At 31.9% G+C, this 16,229-nt stretch overlaps 1 protein-coding gene across 3 annotated transcripts in view; it reads right to left on the reverse strand.

The window, feature by feature from the left end:
• Positions 1 to 16,229, reverse strand: part of BRINP3 (bone morphogenetic protein/retinoic acid inducible neural-specific 3) — a 396,539-nt gene that overhangs the window by 209,975 nt on the left and 170,335 nt on the right. The gene's annotated exons all lie outside the window — the stretch shown is intronic.

Consider the following 16,229-nt stretch of genomic DNA (forward strand, 5'->3'; position numbering starts at 1 on the left):
GAACTGACTGGTCACTTGATGTCAACTGTTCAGATTTTTTCTGAGGAGTGGTCCAGTAAAAATCTCAAATATCTTCAATAGGGAAGAACTCCCTTTACTGGGCTTAGTACTTCCAGGTGTATTATTAACTCAGTTATTACTTAACAAATAAAATCTTGATTAAATATTTTAAACATATGTGCCATATTTACTTAGATTTTTCCCAAAAAAATGCTTGCCGTGAGCCAGGCATAGTGCATGTTAAGGACTCCGTCTAAAGCCCATACTGTCTATCCTCAAATGGAGATCACCTTCTAGAGAAAGTTTTAAAAACAAACGAAACAAAGAAACAAAATTAAATTTTTAAAAAATTTTCTGATTATGATAAGTACCGAGAGCTACACCCACAGCCTGCTGTGAGGTGCGACAGAACTATGGGCCGTGTAATCCTATTTTATACTAAATGAACAGACAGGGCAATTCTGGAGAAGCAAGATTTAAGCAATGCCTGAAGGGAACAAAAAAGTTGTTAGATTTAGGAAAAAAATTTACCCAGAAAAATGAGGAGCAATGCAAATACCATCAAGACAAAGAGGCATGAGTCACAGTCTATGACCATGAATATTTTGTACATGCGGCACACATTTGGCAGTCAAACAATCCAGCCTTTTGGTAACTAATTATAAGATCAGAACAAGAGCAGATTTACTAAGGAATCCAGTGATGACTTTGGCCTGAATATAAATTAACTTAGTGCTTCCTTCATTGAGAAAATCTTGCTATCTCCTCTATGAACTGGCTCATTTATAAACAGTTTTCACTAACTTTGTTTTACCAGTGGTTACCACACTTCAGCACCTACAGAAATCACCTGAAAACTACTCCAGCATTTCTGATTCATTAGGTCTAGGATGAGAACTAAAATTTACATTTTAAACAAACACGTTAATGTTGTTCTGGGAACCATACTTTAAGAAAACAACGATCTAGACAATATGCTATATTATGTTTAAAATCTATTTAAAGTGCTGTCTTTTCAATAAATGTAGGGCTTCTAGAGACTGGATTTACTATAACGTCTTTATTATATAATGGCTTTATTATAATGTTATCTTTCCAAACCTGCCTTGATATCAATAATTGTTTATGTCATTCCCTTCTATAAAAAATTTACATAAATATTGAATATAAACATATGATATAGAATATAAACATATATATTATATAAACATATATTCCAATATTGAAAAGGAGACCATTTGAAATAAAATATTTAGATCCTAGATCTAAAGTGATAGATCTCAAAATATATAGTAACATAACACTTCTAAAAAATTATTTATTAACCATTGTCTAATTAATAGTTGCTCATTAATTCCAGAATTTATAGGCTTACCCTCAAACATTTACTTTAAAAAAAAAAAAAAAATTCTCCTAAAAAACTTTATAAATTTATCAAGGGAGAATAACATAACTTGACCCTAAAGTTGTGGCATATCTTTTTCAATGGTTTAAAGTGCTAAATTTGTTAACATATTTATAGATTTAGATGTGAGCTGCTCAGTGACTTCACTGGACTTTAAAAAGATTAAGATGATTGTCTCAATGATGATGTTTTGCATCCTGTACAAACCTTTTCCAAAATGCTGAGTGTTTCTTGATAGATGACTGAGGTTAAATACATGTTACAGGAGTGAAATTCTTTTTCCTTATCTTTTTTTTTTACAATTACTTAATATTCAAATCCAAATCCATAATCTATTCTGACCTGAACTCAGAATTTATGACTTTTCTTTGTTCCTCTTAAATTTGACAAAGAACAGATACAATACGAAAAAACAAGAACAAATTTATGTCATTTTCTGAAATTAGTTTATAACACTGTTTATAACATTGTTCGCAGAATGTGCTTTACTAAAAAAAGTATCGTCTACTGTTTAATGTCTAATATTATTATCATCTGTATTACTAGCAATATAAATGAATATGATAAATCCTCTGACCTCAAAGACTCAAAGATTATAATGATATAAAATGTGAATAACTAAACTGTAATTCAAAGGCTTTAAAATATTTTCTGTGCAAAAATACAAGTATGAAGTAGCTTATTTAGCACAATCCATCTACCCAATTTATCACTATTCTTAAATGTAAGTGTCCCTAATCTAACTCACTGGATATGTTTTCTCTTAGATGCACAAACCTCGTAAGGTTACAAAGAGGCTACGTCTGTGGACAACCTTCCAGGGAAATTTTTATGATCTGTAGGTTAAACTCAAGTACATCTACAGTCTCAGTTCACCGACTAACATTTCAGATGGTCAAAACACTTTGCCACCCTGTCTGATTAATTTATTCTCTTGTCATGCTACAGTCAAAAGGAAAAAACAAACTCTTTGAGGGTATCACCAAACTAAAACTAGGTAACTAAGTAAGCCCAATATTGTTACTAACCACAGGAACTTATTTCCTTAATTTCAAGAGCTTTATCCAAAATTCTTTGCCTAGTTATATCCCATATTTTCATTTAAAAATGAAGTATAATATTACACTTTTTATTGCATATGTTCAACAAGTTTAGTTTGTGTAGAAAACATAAATGCAGGGTTAAGATTTAAGAAGACTCTCATTTGACCATATTTAGTTTGTATTGTAATGATACATTATGCCTGTTATAATCTCTTTGCACTTTTGCTGAAAATCCAGATAAAAGTAACAAAAATAATCCTGAGAAGTGGTAATAAGAGCACTTTAAATCAAGCAAATCATCTTTGGATAGTAAAGTACCACACTATAAGCAGTAGACATTGGGTATGAACACAAATACCAACGAAGTCAGTGTCTCTTGTTCCTGGGCGAAAGATAAGATTGCATATACTGGTGTCCTTTAAAGTCACTGTGGCCACGTGGCTTACTTTGACCAATGAAGTGTGAGCATGTACAGTTAGCCTAGTTGATCAGCCTGGGACACTGATTAACAACAGTGATTAGAATCCCTGCCCCCAGTATCTATCCTTGAAACTTACCATATGCTGAATAAGTACATGAACTAAAAATAAATATTGTTATGTAAAGTCAACAAGATCAGGGTGATTATTTAGTCTGTTTGCATTTTTTCTAGCGATATAATCTAGTGTGTCATGACCAATGTAGAGTATTTTGACTTTGGGGAAACTTGGAACGCAATAAGGATCCCATGGTTGTACATAAATTGGAAATTTACGGGTAGGTGTTTTTTTGTTTGTTTGTTTTGTTTTCTTTGTTGTTGTCGTTGTTGTTGTTGTTTCTCTTCTTGAAAATAAGATTCACCTCCGTTACAACTAGACCATGCATTCATTACATTTTGGAAAAACAAAGTAATGGCATGCTGAATTGAAAACATGCTGATGGGTATGATTATCATAATGAGAACATTTTACCTAAAGGCATCTTAGAGTTCCATCCAGATGCTTTATATTTATATTAAATAAGAACATTGTTGTATCTAAGTGCTATGTTCTACTTGCAGCCTTCAGAAACATAAACATCTTCCCATCACACCTTTTGGAAGTCTTTAAATGAAATACACACAATCATTAGAGTATAATATAACTAAGCCCTTTTCGAGGCACTACCATTTTGTAGAACATACAAATGGGCTATAACTAGTTTAGCTAAAACATTACTTTGAATAGATTTTTTGGCTCTAAATAGCCTCTATTTGTTTATTAGTGTTGTATGTCTGCTAAAAATTCTGATTTGCAAGCATGTATTTTTATGTGTGTCTGCATAATGTTTACTTTTCTACAATATTTATTATTATTTCATCTCTACCTATCTCATAAAAAAGATTGGGAAACATGATGACATCATCAAATTTCATTTAAATAGTGATTACATAATTTCTACACTGCCATCAACGTTTCTTATTAGCATTTGAATTTTATGTGAATGCATACTTCTAACTGTACTTGTATATTTACTATCATGATTTCTTTCAAAGTGCACATGTGGGTTCCACAAAAATACAGTATCTGCCACTGTCAATATTAGAAAGTTTGGACTAAGTACCAAAGGAAAAGGAGCATAAAATTATTGACAAAAACTAGATGATACATTTGCTGAAAAGATTTATCTTCAACTGCTAATTTATATGAAGTGAAATTGTTTGGCTAAAGTTCTAAAGGCTATTATTATTACATTCCTTTTCACATCACTACATTTGTTGGCTTATAATTTTAATTCTATCAATATTCATTAAAATTTGCAGACACAACAGAATATTGAAACAAATATATTAACCAAACACTAATCTACTGAGAGCAAATTCAACATGAGAAATATAAATTGACTTGCCAGTCTTGAGTAGCAATAACCTTCTAATTACATCTGTAAAATCATACTGATGTTAAGAAATGCCTCTAATAATCAATACTAGTTCCCCATGATTTTAATATGTGCAGTTGTTATATATAAAATGGCTTTTTTAACACTCTTGCCATATAGCTTCCACACGTCATAAAAGACGTTCTTTTCCATTTAGCTAATAAAAGGGAATGTTCCTAATGGTCTGGATCACTCTAGTTCTCAAGCCAGAGTTTTAAAGCGACTAAATCCTAATCAGTTGGCAGGGTATAGATTCTTCCACTGTCTTTCACCCTCTTGCCCCTCGATACACCCAAGTGTTTTTTTTTTTTTTTTTTTTATTTTAAAAATGGGGGGTTTTTTGTTGGGTTTTTTTGTTTGTTTTTTAAAGCTTGGGAGGCAGTTTTGGATAAGGCTAGGAATTTAGTAGAATGAATCTATGCAAATCAAATACTGGAAGAAAAGAACAGTCACAAATATGACTTAAGTAAAATGTTTACATGCAGGATTTCTGAGAAGCACTGATTAGTAGCTGCTGTATTATGAATGAGCTACCAAACTCAGAGTAGCCTAGAGAAAACTATTAGCATGATTGCAACAAAACATTTGCCCATCTCAGTAAAACAGCAATAATTCACGGTAGCTACAACCTCTTGGGGTTATTGAGAATTGTTTAAAGGATCATCTGATTTGTGACTAAAAATGTACATTACTAGTTCTTAAGATATGTTAAAATCTTAGAGCTATGAAATGACTGAAAGTAGTTTAATTTTTATGTTTCATAGTTTTTAATCATTTTCAGTAGTTTAGCAGATAAGGTTTTATTCAAACTTTAAGGGAAATCGCACAGAATTCAATTAACACAGTCACTGACATTAATCCCAGAGCTCATTTATTTCATAGGAATGTAAGAGTATCACATTTTATACCGATATAATGGTATCACATGTATATTTGCATTGATGCAAATATACTCATACATGATAATATCAAAATTGATCAGCCATGATTAAATTAAACTGCTCCTTTAAACAGATGTTAGCAAAAGTTTTGTGTAAAAAATGTACATACATGCTGTCAACTAATGACTTTTTAAGTTGAAGAAAACAATTTTGCTTGGGCTTATCTTTCTAAATTTTAGATATGTAGTTAAACATCTGTTACAAGTATTATACCAACTTATAACAATTATTCCTTGATCATATTCATATAATTGTACAGATTTGGTAATTATTGGTCAATACAGACAGCTAAAATAACTGAGCTAAAATTAACTTAAATATCTACTCTGCCCTCTTTGAGAATGGCGATAAACAAATATGATTGTCTCTTTTTTTACATCTATAATTACAGAACTAATTATTTATCTTTGTTAATAAATGGAAAATATTTGCACTTTATGTATAAATTTAAATATTTTAGATAGGCAATATTAGATTTTTCAAAAGGAAATGAATTTAAGAGTCAGACAGCTGAAGTTTCATATTTCATCCTCTGTAACTCAATTCACAAATTTCAAAGGGTTTAAAATTTGAAGTTTGCACACTTCATCTATAAGCATAGGTGTAATAATAGCGACTCTGTAGAGTTTTTGAAGGAAAATTCATAAAACTTAACTAAAATGATACATTAAACACTGTATACGTCTTAGTAAATTTTGGTATGTGTACCCTTGTGATGTCACAGATTTTTGTCCCAATATGTCAATTTTTAAAATAAATATAAATATTGTTTACTAAGATAACAAGCACTAGCAGAATTAATACATAAAAATTAACAAAATAATTTATAAATAAAACCACTCAAAGTATTTGTGAATCACTCTAGTTGATCCAGACATAGATAGAGTAATAAGTTAAATGCTTATAAGGAAAAGTAAATGCCAAAAGAATATGCATCTGCTAACAAAGAATTAATTTGTTTTTGATAATTTCTTCAAACTTTTAAACCACACTCTCATTAAGATTTCTTTATGATGGTACAACCTCTATCTCAAACACTGGATCAAACTTTCATAAACCATGAATTACGTCAAGGTAGCTAACCAATTAAATATTTGAGCTTACAATAAGTTACAAAGAAATATACTGCATCATTTCAAGTAACATGAGCAAAACGGCAGTATGAAAAAAATTTAGAGTAATTCAATTTTCAGAAACAATGAATACAGATTTTTTGTCAATATTTCTATGAAAAATTTCCATAATCAAAATTAGTTTTGAATGCTAACTCAATTTAGTAAAATGTACACTTTTTCTTAAATAAGATTTAAAATGTCTTAAAGAAAATGCCTTTTAAAAAGTTATACAAGTGTGACTTTTTTTTTTTTTTCCCACACAGCTGAAGCAAATAAAAATGTGTGGTAGCAGGTCATACGTAGAATTTAAGATACAAATAAATTATTTCAACTTGTTCTTAATTTTATGTCTTTCATATCTACATGTGATAGGGAGGCTAGATACGGTATATTATGACAAAATAATTTTTCAGAAAAAATGCATAAACTTAATTTTATAAGGTATAAGTTATTCATTCCCTAAATTATAACCTTTCAGCTTGAAAGAGAACTAAGTTGTTAGAATACCATTTTACACACAGTTTGTGAAATATAAACTGGTAATGTTACCTTTCTCTGGATATTATCATCTTCTATGGATTACAAATTAATATATTATCTAACGCAATCTTAGTCTTCCCATCTTCTATTTTTAGGATTTATATAAAATAATTTAGTTAAATATCACCCACTTTATACAGACTTAAAAGACATCAGTAGCACATGGGAAACGCTGTCTTTTCTGCCCCGCCAGCCCTGTCTTCAACTAAATCAGGTCTTTTTGTTATGTATTGTCATAGTAGAGTGCTCTTTTCCTTCCAAGCGCTTACTGTAATTATTTGTGTGATTATCTGATTTACACGTGCCTCTGCCATTACACAGTAGGCATCACAGAGACTTGGATTATTTCAGCATCACAGAGACATGGATTATTTCTACCTTTTAGGACTCAGATGTGTGAGAATAGTTGTCAATTATAAAATACATGCTGAATCAGCAAATGAGTAAGTGTTCTGACGTGAGCTAAAAATAAAGAACCACTTCAGTAAGAAAAGGAATGGGGTTTCCAACTTGTTAGCATACACCCTGGCTCAAGTTCACCGAAAACCAAGCTCAGTGGAGAAATGAAATTTCTCAATTTTCCTCCTTGAGTTTTCAAGTGACTGGGGGAAATTAGGAGCTAAACTATTTGCTTTAATCTGAGAATCACTAATCACTACATAACAATCTACACCCATTAGTCTCCAAAGCGTATATTTGAATGCTGAGAAAAATGCTATCACGGCCTGTCAGTGCACTGGAATGCACTAGTACTCCCAGGCTCCATTAGTGAATGCACTCTGCGGAGAACAGACCTGCCATTTCAGTTATAAGAGGATATTTAGGGCCTCATATCTGCATCAGCCATAGGGCAGGGAAAGAGCACTGGTATACAAATTCAGTTTTCATCTCTCTAGGGGAGAAATCAATGTATTTGACTAGTTTTCTCCTGAGTAATTTAAAAATTTTTTTACCCATTAGCAGTCACTAAGTTTGATAGGCATAAAGCAAAATTTTCAGATTAATGATAATTAAACATTGTGTTCGGTAAATAACTTTTACCTCGAGGTAAATTTTGAAATGATAGTATAATTAGACTTGTATTAAAAGTGATTAACTTTTGAGGTTTAAACTAATGCACTGTGAGGTATGTGCTCTTTTATCTCCTTTTGATAAATGAGATAACTTTAGTAGAAATAATTTCTATAAGGCTATATACCTAGCAGGAATTTAAATCCAGAGGATTTGACACACACACACACACACACACACACACACAAATGCCTTCAACTTCTTTACAGATTAACCACAATTTTGAATAAAAGGTAGAATTCAATGGTAATTCATGACATCTGTGAGTGTGTGTTGGGGAGGGGGGAAGCATTAGGGGTGGATGAGGAGAGAGAGGGAAAGAGACAGAAAAGAGAGAGACAGTCCAAGAGAGGAGAGAGAGACACACACATACACAAGGTTGAGAGGACGAATGGGAAGGAATGGAAGACACGTTAACATAAATCAATCAGATGCTAAAATCCTATTACAAATTAATCCTTTATAGTCCTGACTATAAAGTTACCCAGGAAACAGAGAATGTAAATCTCTACTTGGTGGAAGGAATCAAAGGACCTTTGAGACTGATTCACATTTCTTGGAAGAGATATTATAGGAACTGAATGGTTAAAGCGGTTTATGTTCAATTACTTTTATGGGTGATATACTATAGTCCAAAATCCAGGCTCAGGGCGCAGAAAATAATAGCACAAGCAACAAAAGCAAAAACAAACAAATGGTATTACATCAAATGAAAACACTTTTGCACAGTAAAAGAAACAATTAACAGAGTGAAAAGACAACCTACAGAATGGAAATAAATATTTGCAAACTATCTAGTAAGGGGTTAATATCTAAAATATATAAGGAATTCAAACAACTCAATAGCAAGAAAAAAGTAACATGATTAAAAATTTGGCAAAGGACTGGAATAGATATTTCTCAAAAGAAGACATTAGTAATGGCCAACAGGTATATAAAAAAATGCTCAACATCACTAATCATCAGGGAAATGCATATTAAAACCACTGTAAGATATCGCCTCACTTCTGTTAGAGTGGCTATTATCAAAAAGACAAAAGATAATAAATGTTGGTGAGTATGTAGAGAAAAGAATCCTTGCACAATTTTCTTGGGATTGTAAATTAGTACAGCCATTGTGGAAAACAGTTAAGATGATCCCTCACTCAAAAAGTTAAAAACAGAACTACCACATCATACTACAATCCCAGTACTGGGCATATATCCAAAGGAAATGAAATCAGCATGTTGAAAAGATATCCACACTCCCATGGTTATTGCAGTATTATCCACAGTAGCCAAGATGGAAAATAAATGTAAGTGTCCATCAACGGGTCAAGGGATAAAGAAAATGTGCTATATATACACGATGGGATACTACTCAGCCATAAAAAAAAAGAAAAAGTTCTGTTATTTGTGACAATGTGAATGAACATGGAGGACATTATGTTAAGTGAAATAGCCAGAGACAGAAAATAAATACTGCAAAAGTTGAACTCATACAACTAGAAAGTAGAATGGTGGTTCCCAGAGGCTGGGGCAGTTGAGGGTGGGGGTGGGGGAAGGAATGCTGACCAAAGGATGCGAAATTACAGTTAGATAGAAGACATAAGTTCAAGAGATCTATTGTACAGCATGGTGACTACAGTTAATGACAATATATTGTATTCTTAAAGATGCCAAAAGAGTGGATGTTAAATGTTCTCACCGCAAAAATAACTATGTGTGGTAATGCATGTATTACTTAGCTAGATTTAGCCAATTCAAATGTATATATGAGATAGCAGGTGCTCAGTTTCTCTGGGATTGGGTTTCGGGCCACTGCCCTGAGTCTCAAACCTCTCCCCAGGGTCTCAGGCTCCTCCTCTGGGCCCTGAGTTACTGTTGCATGTTGCACCTATTTCTAGCACCAACAGGCAGATTGAGACCACAGGAGGTAGATTTATGTAATTGCAGTGGCCAAGCACGCTCAGTAAAAGAAGTTCATCCTTGAATGGCCTTCCAGTGGAGGCGCCAGAGAACACCAAACATATTCTGGGTGTTTTCTGTGTATATGTTGGAATTTGGCCATTGAACATACTCCAAAAGAAGCAAACAGAGCATGCAAAAGGCCAGGTTACATAAGTAGTTACATAGCCGGGAACAACCCCCTTAGTTAAATATTCATTAGATAGCATGAATATGTAAGGAATAGTCAACTATAAAGGTAGAGTCTCAGAAGAAGTTGGGGCCACACTTTGCCTGTGAAGTGTGTATTTCTTATTCTTCACATGAAACCTGTTCTTGAATTCTACTCTGACTCAGCTCTTGAATTCTTTCATGCAGCAGAGTCATGAATCTTATAGAGGATGTGGTCGAGGTCGAGTATCCAAACTCCCCATACCCTCTTCTCTGATAATATACATACTTCAAAATGTCATGTTGTACAGGATAAATACATACAATTTTATGTTAATTTAAAACAAATATATATATTTGTTTTAATTAATAAATATATTTAATTATATTTATGTATATTTATATATTTATATAATATATATTTATAAATATTATATATATATATTTATATATATTTATATATATTATGTAAATATTATATATATATTTAAATATATATATTTAATTAATAAATATATATATATTAATTGAAAAAAGTTAAAAAGCTGTACAGAGGGAGAAACACATGTGGTGAGAAAGAAAACAGATTCTTAGATGGGATCACCCAACAGTGTTGAGAGAACTCAAGGATGAAATTAAGAAGCTGATGGGAAAATCTGTTATACTAAAAAACTGCTAAGCTGAATATGACTCTAATGCATAAGAAAGATTTTAGAGAGGGATAAAGACCTATGTATAAATTCACAGAGAAGCTTAGAATCCATAATAAAGGTTAACATCATTGAACACAAAGGAAAATATCCCACCACAAGTAAAACAGCATGAATTCTGCAAGGGGATATTATAATTGATTATTTTACTGTAATAAAAAATAGGCATATAGAATAAAAATTCATGAATTTAATCTACTGATTCTTAAAAAACTATATATGATGTCTACTCCTCAAAGTTTGCTTTAAAAAATTAGGTTACTAGAATACTTAGTAGTATAGAACACTTGCATGTGAGAAAATCTATTGAAATAATGAAGATACCCGGAGGGCGAAGTTAATCACAACAAAAATTAATCACATCAGCTAATTAAATAATGTGCAAATTAAATAAACAAGTTCCATCCAATTAAAAAATATTAATATACCTAAAGGAAGAGCAATTAAGTAGTATCCAGAGAACAAAATAGTAAAAGAACAAAAGACTGAGCCATTACAGAACCACGAAATGTTTAAACTAAGGAGACATAGCATTATGTTAAAAGAGAAGAATGGGTGTAATAAAAGATGTACGCGTGATGATAGAAGAAGATAGGATACTGGTAAACATAAGAATCACTAAAAACATCTTTGGAGGCGTGTTGTTTCATTACTGAGGTTGATAGGAAGAAGATAAATAGGCCTAAAATATTGATGAACCTGAAAAAGTTAAGGAAAGCAACTCCTTCTAACAAGAGAAAATAAAAAATGAAAAGGTGAAATTGTAAGCAGGAGAGTACATAAGATAATTTCCCTTAATGAAGTAGAGATGGAGTGTGGGCAGGATCCACCTGAAGAATACAAAGGAGACACTGTAGGGAAAAGAAAAAGAAACTTAAGAAAAAAGGAAAGGATTTATATCATTTTGAAAGGAGAAGGTAAAAGTAGTTTTTAAAATTCCACCTCGACATAGTATTGAGAGAAACAAGTGAAAACAATTATACAAAACTGATGGTTTTAAAATTCCACAGTTTGCCAAGTCACCACCATCAGTTTGAGTTTTCTTTTGAAATATAGAATATCATTTAAAGACATAGATGCAATTTTAAAATGGTTAACCTTCTGAAGCCCCATGATTATTACAAAGCACAATGAAAACCTAAAAAAAGTAAATTAATAATGGGTATCTACAAAATGGCTAATAAAGACAAGATTGATGTTGACATATATTAAAAGTATGTCAACATATAGTTAGAATCATGCTAACAATTTATATTCATGGACACTATGTTAGGCCACATAGTGATGTCCATAATGAATGTAACATCAGTAATAACTAACACTTGTTGACATTTATAAAGGGTTTTTCTTTATTTATCTTTATTATATCTTCATACAACTTTAGTAGATAAGTACCATACGATATAAGTGTCAAGTAAGAAAGTCAAATGTTATATTTATACATGCAAAATTTGAGGTGGGAAGATTTAGGGAAGAGGACTATCATAGACTTGGAAATACAAATTTTCAATTGATTTCTTTATCACCAAATTAATCCCTAGTCACACAGGCTCTTACCCTCCCAGAGAGGAAATGCAGCTACTCAAGACCATTAGAGTGATTGATTGTTCTGAAGCAGGCAGCAGCTTCAGCTCCAGCGGTTGTTTTGTTCTTCGAGCTCTTTCCTTATAAGTCTATCCATCTTACTTTGGTCTCTGATTGCCTCCTCTTTTTTAGATCAATAACTCTCTAGGAAAGTTGATGCCAGGCACATGGGACACTTTTTATCTTGGAACGAGTTAATTCATTAATAAGATATTTATTGACTACTTATATTCCAGAACTGTTAATAGATACTGTCAATGCACACAAAAGGAGCAGGGAACCTAGCCAGAGACAGGTGAGCAATTTCATCAGTACATGGTGTACTGCTTGTTTGATCATGATGTCCTGGGGAAGCTTCTTTTAAAAGAAAAAAAAAATTGTGAATTAAGTACCTCTATATTATACAGTCATTGTAAACATCTAGCATAAAACAGGCATTCAATAAATAATTGTTGAATTTATTAGCTAATTAATATATAAACAAATATTTAATTAATTACATTTAAGTTGACTGATATAACAATTTTATTGAACTTTTTATTTTGAGGAAATGGTAGATTAGTATGTAATTTTAAAATATAATACATAGAAAATCCATGTAACCTTTAACCAGTTTCCCCCAATGGTAACATCTTACAAAACTGTAGTAAATAATCACAACCAGGATCATTGGCATTGATACAGTCACAATAGAGAACATTTATGTCACTACAAAATTTTTTTCTGTTATTCTCTCATAATTACATTTCCTTCCTTCCACCCAACTCATGACAACCAACAATTTATTCTTTATTTCTATAATTTTTTAATATAACAATGTTATATAAATGGGATAATACATCATGAAAACTACTGTCATTCACTTCTTTCTACTGAGAATAATTCCCTGGAGATTCACCCAAGTTGTTGATGGCATCAAAGATTTGTTCATTCTTATTGCTGAGTAGTGTTCCGTGGTATGAATGCACCACAGGTTCTTTTAACATTTACCTTCTGAAGGACATCAAAGTTGTTTCCAGGTTTTGGATTTTTCATATAAAGCTGCCATGAAAATCCGTGTACAGGTTTTGTGTCATTATAAGCCTTCATTTCTCTGGGATAAATGCCCAGGTGTGCAATTGCTAGGTTATATAGTGGTTAAATACTATTTTTAAAAAACTGTTTTCAGAGTGACTGTTCTAATTTACTTTCCCAGAAGCAATGCCTGAGTAATCCAGTTTCTCCTCATCCTTATCCTCACCAACATTTGGTGATGTCACTATTTTATTATTATTAATATCATTAATTTATTTAATTAATAATACCCATTCTGATAGGTTTGTAGTGATGGATCATTGTGATTGATTTTTATTTACATTTCTCCAGTGTCTAATAATATTTATCAACTTTTCATGTACTTATTTGCCATATGTATCCAATTCAGTGAAATATGATCTAGTGTCTTTTGCCCATTTTCTATTTGAATTTTTTTTAACTAAGTATACTGTATACACACAAGCATACACACATATTCTACACAGCAATCCCCTATTGAATATCTGGAGTGTAAATATGTTCTTCCAGTCTGTAGTTTGATTGTTATCCCCTTAACAAGATCTCTCGCAGAGAAAAAGTTTTTAATTTGGTTAGTGTGATGTATCAACTTTTCACTGTGTGGATCATGCTTCTGGTGCTAAATCTAACTACTCTTTGTCTAGCCCTAGATCTCAAACATATTTTCCCATTCTTTTCTAAAAGTTTTATAGTTTCACATTTTACATTTCAGTCTGTGTTCTATTTCAAGTTAATTTTTGTACAAAGTATGATATTTAGGTCACAGTTATTTTTCTTACCTATAAAAGTTCAATTTTTCCAGCACCAATTGTTGAAAGGCTATTCTTACTCCATTGAAATGTTTTTAATCTTTGTCAGGAATCATATTTTTGTGGGTCTGTTTCTATTTGTTCCATTGACCTATGTGTCTATGTTCGATCAACACCACACAGTCTTGATTAATGTAGCTATATAACGTCTCGAAATTGAGCACACGGATCCTGCCCACTTTGTTCTTCTTATTCAAAATTGTTTAGTTGTTCTAGTTTTGTGGTTTTTTCCGTATATATAGGAATGTGTAAAACATATATATCAATTTGAGGGAGAAATGATATCTTTCCTATGTTGGATTTTCATTTCCATTATTTTTCTCCGATTCCTTTCATCAATGTTTTGTAGCTTTCAGCATACAAGACCTGTACATGTACATTTTTTTTTTAGATTTACACCTTAATATTTTACTTTATTTTGAATGACTACAGGCAGCATTGTGCTTTAACAGTGTTCAAATGTTCACTGCTAGCATATAGAAATATAATGATTGTCGAATGTTTATCTTGATTTTGTGACATTTGTTGATCTCTCTTATTTTAGTAGTATTTTGTAGAGTCCTCCAAATTTACTATGTAGACAATCATGTCATCATATTATCTGCAAAGGAACAGTTCTATATCTTCATTTATTATCTGTAGCATTTTGTTTACCTTTCTTGCCTTATGGCCCTGGATGAACCTTTCAGTATTGCATTGCATAGCAACGTTCCGAGCATAGATCCTTGCTTTGTTTCCAATCTTTTCCTAACACATCTATCACCATCCATGCTGTACATTAGAACCTCTGAATTTGTTCATGTTATAACTGAAACTTTGTATCATTTGATGAACATTACCCATCTCTCCCAACCCCTAGCCCCTGACCACCACCGTTCTACTCTCTCTATGTATTTTACTTTTCTACATTCCACATTTAAGTGAGATCATTCAATATTTGTCTTTCTGTGTCTGGCTATTTTACGTAGCATAATGTCCTCCAGGTTCATCCACGTTGTTACAAATGGTAGGATTCCTTTTCAATGGTTGAATAATATCCCTATGGGTGTATACACACTGCCTTCATCCATTAAATGCTCTATGGACACTTAGGTTGGTTCCATTTCTTGTTTATTGCAAATAGTGCTGCAATGAATGTGGAATTGCAGATATTTCTTTGAGATACTAATTTCATTTTTTGAAGAACATATTATATACTCAGAAGTGGGATTGCAGGATAGTATAGTAGTTCTATTTTTAAGTTTTTGAGGAGTCTCCATACTGTTTTCTGTAACGGCTGTGCCTATTTTCTTTCCCACTAACATTGTACAAAGGTTCTTTTTATCCTACTCCCATGCCAACTTATTATCTCTAGTCTTTTTAATAATAGCCATTCTAACAGGTGTGAGGTAATAGCTAATTGTGGTACTGATTTCCATATCTCTGATGATTAGCGATGCTGAATACCTCCATATAGACTTTTATCAGTGCATTTTAATGCATCAATCAGAGAGAAATATTAATTTAAAATTTATTATCTAAAATAAGTTAGCATATCACCTTAAAAACAGATTGAGGAATGCCAATGCATTATTTAACACTCATAGAAGACATAATGATAACTCTAATAATTAGATAACATGTTTTAATTTTCCAAGTTTGACCATATAGCAGCAGATGGAAATTAGCTTTTGGTCAAATTTAATAGGAAGGTCATGACAAGATGATCTCCAAAGATCAATTAAAATTAAATTTTGTAGAAATATTATTTCCATATCCATATAAACATAAGTTAATGTTATAATGACTCTTCTGATGATAATTTAACTAAAATGTTCCATAGGACAGAAATATTTTGAATGGGGGTGTGGTGATTGTGAAGTTAAGGGTAACCATGCTTTTTGTAAAATGATTATATTCTAATCAGAAGGCTGCAAATAGGTAATACAGAAGTAATAGTCAATAAAGACAAAAAAGAGGGAGTAA

This window comes from Galeopterus variegatus, unplaced genomic scaffold (genome assembly GCF_000696425.1).
Source record: "Galeopterus variegatus unplaced genomic scaffold, G_variegatus-3.0.2 Scaffold768, whole genome shotgun sequence".
NCBI classification, from domain to species: domain Eukaryota; kingdom Metazoa; phylum Chordata; class Mammalia; order Dermoptera; family Cynocephalidae; genus Galeopterus; species Galeopterus variegatus.